We start from the raw sequence: 12,534 nt of genomic DNA, 5'->3' as shown, positions 1-12,534 counted from the left end.
AGGAGAAGCACAGACAAAGTCATGGCTGTGTGTGACATACTGATCATAGCTAACGTGATTATTACAGGCAGTGCGGACTTACTCAAGTTGGCAGAAAACTGATAATATAATTACTTAAAAACGAACAATTTAAATTCTTCAATCTCATTTTTCATGAGTGGTAGAGGTCTCAGTAACTTTTATTTACAGTCACATGAATTCTACATAATCAAATAAGTTCAAAGAATTCAATGATGGTGTCAGAAAATTAAGACTAGCCCATTTGGAAAAACTCGAGGTGTTTTATATTAAAAATATTTAAAAGACACATAGTAATTGTACTTACTTGTAGAGTAAGTACACTGTAATAGTTCGATACACATAGCAAATTTCTACTGACCAAATCAAAGCAATGAGCATTTCCTTCTCCTTAAATGTTTATTATTTCTTTGTATTAGAAACATTGAACTACTGTCTTTTAGGTCTTTATGAAATATGTAATAACTGAGTCTTAGTCTGGATCTAGTATTCAGGACAAACATCTGTAAAAACAATAATACATTGGTTAGCCTAGGAAAGGCTCTGAACTGAAATATTGTAGTATCTTTTTGACTACACATGGTCCAGATTCATATTTTTACTTAAAAGATCCCTGTGTTGCCCTTATATATTTCTTTATAGGAAGATGTAAGTCATAGCATGTCTCATATTAAAAGAGAAAGGAAAAGGTAAAACAGAGCACCTAGACAATATTATATCTCTGTGGAAAACAGTCATCTTTAATTTAATCAGCTAATTTAAGTTTATGTTGCATTATGTTTCATTATGCTTACTTTTCTAATAACTACAATTATTCTTAGACTGACATTACATTTTTCTCCTACAATAGATGTGCTTAAATTGAAAAAATCCAATTGAATAAGACCATGTAACGAGAAAATGTAATCCATCATTATTAAAAAAGGCAGCTTACCTTTATCTGGGTGTTAAATAGTACAAATCCATGAGAGCCAATGAATGTTTTGAAGTCAAAGCGAAGGGCATTACCACGGCTAAAGCGGATTTGTCATAGAATTATATGTATTACTTCAGAAACAGGCTATTATATCTAGAAGGGGTAAGGAGAAAGAGGAATAAGATGGACCATTTTAATTTTATACATCCTTACGGGGGCAAATACTTCTGATTTAGATTTTTTATGTGAAATGTATTTAAGAACGATACATGCCAAAGAAGCTAATGGAATAAAGCGTTTTTAAAAACTTATTAAATAGGACATGGCTTTTAAAAATGACCTGACACTACTAAAAGTTACATTTATTGAAACAGATGGTATGGAAATACTAAGTTCTGATGCATAGTATTATATTAGAGAAAATAATAATACATTAGAAAATATACAACCTTTTAGGAAACACATAAAGCATATTGTTCTAAACAAAAATGATTCAACTAAGCACAAACCACAATAAGGTTAAGTGAGGAAAAGGACTAATATCAATCTGGTTACCTGTGGACACTGGACACGGGTTTACTAAGTTGGGAAAATCAGCATCTCAGGTGACATGGTACCACTTCGTTATATTTTCCCTGTCACTGTTTTATGCTCTGCACGTTGACTTTCACTGTTTACTTCTACAGATAAATTCCAGTTACTAGATTTACATTATCATCCTAATTGTGTGGAAGTTTCTCTAAGTGTGTAACACACATTCATTCATGTTCTCTCTCCCAATACTCAGTTGGGACAGTGCTGTTTCCTTAAGGGAGCAACCACGACTCTGTCCCTGGGTCATGGTGAGCACTGCCTGTCCTCACTGACCCCAGCCACAGCTTCTTCGCTTTTTACTTTTAGAATGCCACCGTCATGTCTTTGTCTCTCCATCTAATTTTTCCTTTCTTTTTTATACGGAAAAAACGTAGAGCAAAGCTTCATAACCAAATAACAGGAGAATGACAATGGTTAATACATTACGGGTTGTTATCTTTAAAGTAGTTACTTGGGGTACAAGATATGGGCATAAAAATTTCTGCACCCAATATTAACACAAACCTTCCTTTTTAATGAACCAAGCGACACCAAGATTATAGCTGACTCGCATTTTCCCCTTTGCCCACCTGCCTTTCCATTCAGCCATCCTACTTCCTTTTTCCTTTTGAATAATTTCTTTCCATGTCACAATATCTATTGTACATTTCAGAAGGTACTCTTTCAGTTTCTCACATCAGGAACACAATGTGATGTTTATACATGTGAGTCTCATTTATTTCACTTGTGAGTATGGTCTCAAGTTACATCCATTTACCTATAGAAGTCTCAAGTTTATCTCTTTTTGTGGCTGAGTAGTAATCCATTGTATAAAAATACAGTGTGATTTCTTGAAGAAGCATCAGATGTCTGTGACAAATGAGGACTCCTACAATAGAATCATAAGGACCCCAACAGAGAGACCAGATGTCACAAGGGCTGGCATTTACTGTGACTAGGAAGCCATGAGAAATGCCCAGGAGCCAGCTGGGTTCAGAGCTGTTGGTGTGTCTTGAAAGTGTGTGTGAGCTATAACATTCTTGTTGTAAGATATGAACACCTACATAAATTTAAATCTTTTTACAGTGGCATCAATAGAGCCCACCCCACTTTAAGGATGGATTTTTAAAAGCTTTAAAGTGTTCTGATTCTTATGTGATTATAATGTCCCTGGATGTATTTACAAGGAAAATAACAATCAGCATGGAGAAGCAGCCTTCACCGTACAGTTGCACTGCAGTGTTATTATAGTAGGTGTACTGTAGTTTGGGTAAGATCTGAATAACTGGAAGAATGCCACCATGCCATGATTTAACCTGCAGCCACAGCATGGATTTTATGGATCACTAAGCACACTATACCCAGGTATGAATGCTGTACTTTACGGAATCAAACTCAAGAGCCGTCCTGAGATGTGGGAACTGCACACGTGGTGCAGTTCTAGATAAATAGTCCTTTAAAAATAGTAATCTGCATGTCTTTGCATAAATGAGAAATGAGGTAACAATAAGTCTTTTATGAATATTTTACACTAATGTCATTTCTTTATGCTCAAAAAAAGAGGTTTGTTTATCTCCTTCCTCCAGAGTACGTCTGATTCTTGGTAGGCAGGATGAAAGCAAGGCATGCTCATCCCAAATACCCCAAAGTTATTTTGATTATAAGGAAGTAAATTTTATTTTTTATTATATAAAAAAATTTCATAATGAAATAATAAGGGAATAACAATACTCCAAAGAGATGAGTTTCCTGTCTTCTGCTGGGATAGATTGTGTCCTGACGCCGCTGACCCATGACTTGATGATTAAGGCTGAGAAATGTGGATCCTTTACTGGCTCTGCTGCCCGTGGATGAAAGTTGGGATCACTGTGTTTCTAAAGAGTAGTATGACATGCTTAGGACCTTGGAGCAGACAGATAGCAGATCCTGGGACAAAGGAAGGAGGTGGCTTACCAGTGAAATAAAATGATGGCGGTAGCTCTTATTTCTGGGGCTTCAAAGAGAGCTCAAAGCGAAATATACTCTTGAGTTAAGAAATATGCCAGATAACCGGAAGAGCCAGAGGACAGTGAATTTTGATGAGGCGCCAGGTGATAGAAGACACATAGATCCTCGAATATGACTTTGTTATTAAGTGATTTAATACCAGACTGTGTCTCCACCGTCTAGAGTTACCAGGGCCTGAGTGCAGTGACGAAGCAGGGCCACGGCCCGTGGTAAGATCACAGCAAACACCACACACAGCACGTGACCCCATTACTACTGCCCATACCTTGAGGATTCTTAATGGTAATCTCAATACGATTTTTGACATTTGAATTCATTTGCAGCTTTAATAGACCTTCTGACTTCAAATTACAAATTGAATAACATAGATGTAAGCATTATGAATAAAAACATAATAAGCCCTTTACACTCTATTTTTTAGTCTACCAAGTGCTTTGCCATGGTCTTTTCCAGCTGTCACTTCACAGGTTTAGCAGGCATTGTAGATTTTATAGAAAACTGAAGCAGAAGCTCTGGGGCTTGATGGGGTCAGCAAGACCATCTTGGTGGACCTAGGCCTGGAACATTTATTTTCTCATTCTCCATTGGTCTTTTCTACTTCATACCAGTATTTTTCCAAATATATTTATGCACCCATTATTTGCGAGGAATATCTGGATCTGAGGCTACTGAGAAGTAAAACTTGGCCAACTTTCACAGAGCAGCAGACAAGTAGTTGGTGGACGTAGTAAAGGAAGGCCCACGGAAGCCGTGGTACAAAATGAGGTCGTCTTCAGGCATCTTTGTTTCATTGGTTCATGCTCCTGCTTTAAAGTCTGACCAGTCAGGCACCAGAGAATCTCCTGCCCCTGGTCACTGCTGGAAAACACCCCACGGTGTCCTACATCGAATAGCTGAACCAGTCACCCACATCTCTCTTTCATCTCAGCTCTCAAGGGTTGTTTGTAGATACCTTAGAACTTTCTTTAAAGCTGGGACAAAACACCTGATCCCCACGACTGCAGGAAGCAGAGGTTTATTTAGGCTCCCAGGTGTAGAGGTTCCAGTCTATAGTTGGCTGGCCCCAGGATAGGGTGTATGGAAAAGGGGCCCTGAAGACAAGTGTTGCTCAGGGCAAGGCAGCAGGAAGCAGCAAGCTGAACTAAGGGGGCAGGAGGGACATAGACCCTGCCAGGCTGCGCCCCAGTGACTACCTCCTCCAGCCAGGCTCCACCTCCCCACATCACAGTGCAGTATAAACCTCGCGGTGAGCCAGTCACTTCCCAGAAGCCCTCGCAGGAGCCCGTGAGGCTTTGGGGGGTTGCAGCTGGATAAAAACCATAGCACTGGAGCACGCTGATGTCTACTTTTTTTTGCCTTTGGACAGCTTTTCTTCCTCCCTTACGGGATGGGTAAGCCCCCTATGTAAGTGCATTTCTGCTGGTCCCACCTAGGTACACACAAATATGTTTTAATCCAAACTGGTGAGGACAAGATGGATTACAGAAGTTTCAAAGGAGTTCTATATATCAGTTTGGTGATTCTATGTGTCAGGATTAAGTTTCGAGCCTAAGTATCTAAGAACCAAACCCTAACTAACAAAAATGAGATTTATGGACTTATACCATTTAAAATGTAAAGGATGGGACTTCAGGGGAAGAGAACAAGAAGTTACCAAGAAGCAAGCCCTCCCTGCCAACCAGCACCATGTGTGGGCCGGGTCCCAGACACTTTCAGTGCATGGGCTGGGAAACAAGAGCCCTCACCGGCTGCACCATAAGCGACCTGCTGATCCGGAGAAACACAGGCTGCAGTGATAGCTACTGAGGTGAGTGTGATTTGATGCTTGTGGTGTGAGATGTTTCACGGACTTTGCAGATCATCAGAGATTTGAACATCTGTTCAGAGGATAATGGTAAGCAGTGTGGCATCTATGGGGAACTCCTTCTGAAGCTGGTGGCCATTGTTAATTCCCTGTTATCTTGTTTTGAAGTCCTGCATCATTTTCATTGTTTTGTTAGGTTGATTTTTGTTCTGTTTGATTTTATTATATTCAATGGCATGGGCAGCTATTTCAAAGATAGCAAGATATGTTAACCATTTTGGATTTTGTTGTTTTGTCTAGAAGTCATTTATTGCATTCATTGTTTTGTTTTTATTGGCTATATTTTGTGCTGCTTTGTTTGATTTTACTATATCTGAAGGTATCTGCAGCTATTTTGAAGACAACAGGAGGCATAAGATAACCATTGTTGATTTCGTATTGTTTTGAAGTCCTGTGTTGTTTAACGCTGGTTTGTTTTGATTGGCTTTATTCTACTTTGCTTGGTTTTATTCTCTTTAAAATAAAAATTTAAAAATATATAAAGGATGATACTACTTTGAGGTGTCTCTGAGTCCAGAGACTCACACGATGTCATGGTTCCACCCTCATCAAGTCTGCTTTTACAGTTTCTTTCTCCTGGCTTCCTCTGGAGGCAATCTGCTTTCTTCTCAAAGGAGGACTGAAGTACACACTACTGTCACTGAAACTGAGGCCACATGGATCAATTTAACAGTAGACTCCTTCATAGAATAGAGGGCAACAGAAAGTATACAAATTAAAACAAACAGAAGTATAGAAAATATGGAAGCCAGACAAACAGATGTGGCAGGTAGTGAATACATCTAATTATCATATGTATAATTTGAACGAAAAGCCAAAAACTTAGAAAAAATGTGTTTAAGGGATTCCAGGTGTATTCTGAATTGATGAAAGACAAACACAGATTCTAGAATCTCGGCAAACCCCAAGGAAAGATGCAAAAAAGTAAACAACACCAGCACATGCATTTACATCCACATGTGTGCACAAACACATGTGTACATGTGTGCACATGCACCAAAGTCAAACTACTAAAAACCAAGGGTCAAGAGAAAACATGTCCAAAGGGAAGAAATACTGGCTTAAAGAAATAATTTCCTTACAGTTGACTTCTTAACAGAAATAAAGTCAAAGATCACACTGAAAGAGTTACGAGAAAACCACCAGCAGTTTATAATCCCACATCTAGAGAAAGCATCCTTCAGAAACGAAGTGTGACACAAAGATGTTTTCAATAAATAAAAAGCAAAATAATTTGTTACAAGAAGGGCTGCATTGAGATAAATATTAAAGAGAATTCCTAAGGAGAAAGGAAATGATCCTAGACAACGTGAGGGAGATATAAAAAGAAATGTAGGGTATTGAGTGAATAATTATTAACTACCAAGAATTTTATGTAGTTTAAAATATTTATAAACTATTACAAATTAAAGTACAGAAACAACTTAAAAGGCAAGGAGGGGTAAATGAAATTAAGTCACTTCAAGATTTTAGCATTTTTCAGAGACTAGTAATAATTTACAGGGTAATATAGCAGGAAAGCATGTTGTATCATCTAAGGTAATGGCAAAAGGAGCACTGTCTAACCAGTTAACAAAAAAATGTAGTGAAATCAATAACCAAAAAGTAACTGAAATTCCCTAGTTGTCTTTAAATTAAAATAATTACAAAAATTGTGGGTCAAGGAAAAAATCATAACACTTCTAAAAATTATCTCCAATCAAAGGTCATGAAAACACAGCATACTGAATTTTCAGAATGCAGCTAAAGCAGTGCTTAATGCAAATGTGTAGCACTAGATGCAAACAAAGGTGGCTGTGAAGCACAGTTGTAGAGGGCTCGCCTAGCATGTACAAGGCCCAGCTGGGTTCAAACACCTAGTCTAACCAAAACAATGAAATGGTTCTTTGGAAAAGGTCAGTGCAACTGAAAAGCCCCTTGTAAGAGTGGAAGGGAAAGAATAAATCCTAATTAGTGGTCAGTATCACTAATGAGAAAGGCAACATTATTGCAGACTCTAAATGCATTAAATAATACGAACATTATGAACAAGTCTGTGTCAATAATTGTGGCAATTTGGATTAAATCAATATATTTTTCTAAAAAACCAAAATTGTTAGAGGGGAAAAATAAACTATTGGTCATTACAAACTCAGAGTCAGCTACCTTTAATATAACATACTAGTTTATTACTCAATCTGTTATGAACTTCATAACCTTTTGCTAACTTGCAAGCATTCCTTCTTTTCTCCTTCTCCTCATTCTTCACTGGAAGGAGGCTTTTTTATTTAGGCAGTTACAGTGACTTCCTTAACTATATTATTTCTTCTGCTTTAGATCCCTCCCCAATTCCAAATATGTCCCAATATTTATGGTCTCATTAGTCTTTGCAAATCGCTACTTTAATGTTGAGTGGCTCACGGGTGCTAAGCTGTGCTCACACTGCTAAGGTGTGTGTATTCGCTTAAGCCATTCTCTTTTCTTCTCATAGTGGTCCTCAGTGTGTTGTGTGGGGAACCACAGCGTCAGAACCTCTTGGAAATGTGCTGATGCAGCTTCTCAAGCTGCTGCCCAGACTCCCTGAGTGAGAGTTTCTGAGTGAGATCATTTTAATAAGATCTTCTGGAGATCCCAGGCAAGCCTAGTGCATGTTACACCTTGAATCTCATCGTCCTTTACATAGGAAAAATTTACCTCTTAATGACCTATTTTCCTAAATGACCTACATGAAATTTCTGCGTCTTTTTTGATATCTATATGTATTTATTATTTGTCACATAATTTGCTACTTCTTTGGTTTACTAATATATATACCTTGCCTTACGTTTCTAACCAGACTGCATGGATTGGGGACAAAGAAACAGATTGCATCTGTGTAGAATTTTTTTTTATTTTAAAGAGAATAAAACCTAACAATGTAAAACAGATAAAGCCAATCAAAACAAAACAGTGAAAGTGATACAGGACTTCAAAATAGGATAATAGGAAATCAGCAATGGCTACCATAATATATCTTGTTATATTCAAAATAGTTGTCCATACCATCAGAAATAGTAAAATCAAATTAAACAAAACAGAATTAAATCAATCAAAACAGAACATTTAATAAAATGAAACAACAAATTGGGACAAGACAAAGCAGTGAGAATAATATCTCCCTAGCTGCTGTATTGCATACTGCTATCTCCCTAATAGATGCTCAGACCTCAGCCTTAGGCCTGCAATACAAGCATTTAGTTGTTTTTGTACCTCAGACACTATCAACTCAGCCTGTCCTCTGAATCAGCTGGTTTCTTATGGAGGTGGATGGTGCAATGTTCTTGACTCAACTCCTGCTCTGGCAGCTCATGGAAAGGGCGAGCTGGCTTCTCTCTTCCTGGGCCCCACTCTGTGCAGCTCATGGGAAGGGTGAAATGGCTTCTTGTTACTCCTCCCAGACCCAGCATGACCTGCTGACTCATGGGAAGGGCAAATTTTTAAACAATGCAGATTTCTCTACCAGTTTTTATATGGGTAGTTTGTGCCCCCTACCCCAGTTTTGTTTCTTTTCTTTTCTTCTTTTGTTTTCTCTTCTTTTGCGATACTAGAGACTAAACTCAGAGCCTTTAAACTGAGTTGCACTGACAACCTCCACAAGCCCTCCTCCTTTTTGCTTTGAGACACTATCTTGCTAAATCCCTAAGTTGCCCAAGCTGGGCCTGAATTTGTGATCTTTCTTTCTGCCAGAGTGCCAGGATTCCAGATGTGGGCTGTGTGCCAACCTCAGTCTTTGTGGAATTTGCACTGGATTGGGCCCCATGCTCAGAGTATCACAAGGCCATGACCAGGCTGAATCCTTGACTGCCTTCTCTGGGGAAGATCTGCTTTCACGTCCCTTTAGGTTGTTGGTCAAATTCATTTGCTTCTGGTTGTAGGACTGAGGTCCCTATTTCCTCGTTGGGCATCAGCTGCAGTAGCTTTTGCTCCTGTAGACTGCACACCTTATCCATGCTTTCTGTAGCCACAGCTAACAAAGGTGTGCTGATCCCCTTCCATGCTTCCAGTCCCAGACACCTCCACAACACATCTCTGACTACGAAGCGATGCTTTACTCTCAGGGCTCTCTCACCTCCATGAGCGTCATCCAATGTGGTCTTCCACTTTCAAAGGTTATAATTTTACTTACATTTTCAAGATTCCTTTTGCCATGCAAGTGAGCATATTCACAGGTCCCAGGAATTACAGTGTATCATCTTTTGGGGTTCACCCTGCCTACTATATTAGGCAATAGATTTAATGGCAATATGCCAAAATAAAAATTGACGATGATGAATTCCATGTTGCCTTTGTAACTAAGGTACAGTAAAAAACAGAACAAAACAAAACAAAAAAAACACACCAAAATCCTAAAATCAAACCAAACAAAAACAGGAAACGAAAGCCTAATGAGTTTTATTAATAGCCAATAATATTTATCTAGGCAGTATTAAGTGACATGAATAAAAGAAAACATTTTTGAGAACCTTTAATGATTTTAATGGTGATAAAAAAGCCTTAGGTCGTAGTCTACTAAGGTATGCACCAGTCACACCTATGTAGTTCAGATTGCATGGCCTGTTGTGGCCCTGAGCATGGCTGGTGGCTTCTGAATGAAGATGACGATGATGGTGACCGTTTTCCCCTTTGAGATCCCTGCCAGTGTCCTTTGAATTAGATTTGTTATACAATCATTATTTTTTATCTTAAAGCCTCATGAACATAGGTGCCACATTTGGTGAAAATCTGTCTAGCCATTGCAAGTGATGGTGTAATAGCTAGCAGATGATTTATATAGATTAGGGTATAAATGCTTTATATGCCAATTATTATGCAGCAGCCATACTTTGAAAAATATCAGAAGCTCTATCACAAGCATAAAGTATTATTATCATCAATAACAATTATACTTTATGATTTTCGTTGTAAGTGCTGTCAGTTTATTTGTCTATAAACAGAAGAGATAGGATGTACAATTGGGTATCTGTTTAATAGGGCTTAATTATTTGTTGTGGGACTTTATAATATATTTAATAAAGTTAATGAGATTCTGATTACTTGTGGCTGCCACTCTCTTTGGCTGGAAACTCTCTTTGATAAGAAGTAAAGCAAGACTGCCAGTTTTCTTATGAGAATTACAGGGTTTGAGGATTAGTCAACTGAGAATTGCTGAGGTCCTCCTGTAATTAATGTCTTCCCACCGATGTTTGCCCTAATCCCCCCTTTTATTACATTTATTACAATGCTTCAGCGAGATGTCTGTTTGGCAGGGAAGATCTATTAAATAAGGTTACTGTTCGGTTAGTGAAATAGCAATAAAGATCCCAATTCTGTACTTGCTACTTTGTTAATTCTTTTTAATTTAAAGAATCTCCTCCAGGCAGACACAGATTTAAGATGGAAAGAGAGCTGGGGCTGGGGCTGGGGACACACAGTTCCGGCTTCAGACTCAACTTTGCAGTCCTGGCCTGATCAGACAGCCCGTTTAGTCCTTGGCGTTCCAAATCATAGAAGCCTTGGTCAAGATGATCTCTAAAATCCCTTCATCCTCGAAACTAAACAACTGGATAAATTAAATGAAATGTCTTGCAGAAATTCATCAGTAGAAATATTTTTATTACTGCCTATGTGGACTTTTGCAAGCATCTCTTAACTAGTTTTCTTCCTTTGATTATTTTGATGTGCAAACTGTTCTGTAGTTTGTTGGAATGTTTAGATTCATAAAATGCCACTCTAGTTTCTATTAAAAACCCTCCTGTCTGAATTTCATGGTTTTCTAATCTTAATCTGATCATTTTAGCTTCCTTTTCCTTATTCTCTACCCAGACCTCCCACACCTGTGTTTGGATCCTTTTGCCTGCTATCCCTGAAGGTTTGGTTTATCCTCCTGTGTGCACCTCTTCTGTCCTTTACCCTTCCCTCCCACGCCACCCTTGGGCTTCAATTTGAAAACATGCTGCTAACCCTGCCTTCTGAAATTCCAGCTCATTCTTCCAATCCAGAGCTTTTTGCTTTCTCCTTTCTTCTTCAATTGCTCCCTCTGCCAATAATCTTTTCCCCTCTGAAATCCTGCAGAACTTCCTGATATTTATAACTTGGTAATAAACATTAACACATTTTCTTTAATGAACATGGGTAGGCACCATCTTTGGGGCCGAGGATGAAATAGGAAAAAATAAACATGAGTTCTATCCTAATGGACCAGAAAGTCTCCTGGATGAGGAAGATTACACAAATTAGGAAAAATATAGGAAAGAAAAAAATCTTCCTTCATGTTACATTTTTACTGTCTTGATCCCGGTACCGAGTTATGAACCTAAGGAAACAGCTTTTTAAAATCTTGAACAATATTGCTGTATTTCTACATAAGTATTTTTAGAAGAAATACTTGTCTTTAGATTTAGGATTATAAATTAAAAGTGGTTTTCAGATGATCCTATACCAAGAATAACTGGATATTTTCCCTGTTTTTCAATAGCTTTCAAAGTTGAATAGGAAAGAAATTAGATTATATTAAGCATGTCAGTAAAAATCTTGCAGCTAATTTTGTGTCTTAAGAGATCTGTGAGTCGTGTTTAATGGATGTTGTGTTACTTTGATTTTTTTGTCATTTTGTATTTTAAATGATGTGTCATAAAAATCATTGTTATTATTTTATATTTTGCCTGAGATGTCCCTCTTCATGTTGTAAAGAAGACATCATTTTTCTAATATAACTTTATTGATTACCTCTTTTTACACAGGTTTGTGGAACTTGTTATCGATACTACAACATAGCAGGAGCTAGTTCAGTAGACACTCACTGAATGCATTCTGAATCTCAGAGGCAAAATCAAACTTTGATAATATCAAAATTTTGGGTCCAAATATGAATCTTTTGTTTAGTAGATATAAGTTATGTAAATTCTAACACCTACATTCTTAGAAAGACAGACTACAGGGCTGTATGATGTGAAGGACAGTAAAAATTCCAAGGAAAAACTGTGATCTGAGAAACTTTATCCATCCCATTGTGATGCCTCTGGTTGCTAAGATGATGATGATGATGATATTTTATGGATGGGATGGAAATATTGAGTGAAATACTTTGAGCTGCTATGAATATTACTAAACGCATTTTTGTACAGTGTGTACTCACAGACCTAAGAATCGGACCACTGGC

The sequence above is a fragment of the Cavia porcellus genome, unplaced genomic scaffold (genome assembly GCF_034190915.1).
Source record: "Cavia porcellus strain 051 isolate PalLab524CR breed Dunkin Hartley unplaced genomic scaffold, mCavPor4.1 scaffold_14, whole genome shotgun sequence".
Lineage (NCBI taxonomy): Eukaryota > Metazoa > Chordata > Mammalia > Rodentia > Caviidae > Cavia > Cavia porcellus.
Note: the sequence above shows the minus strand (reverse complement) of the source record.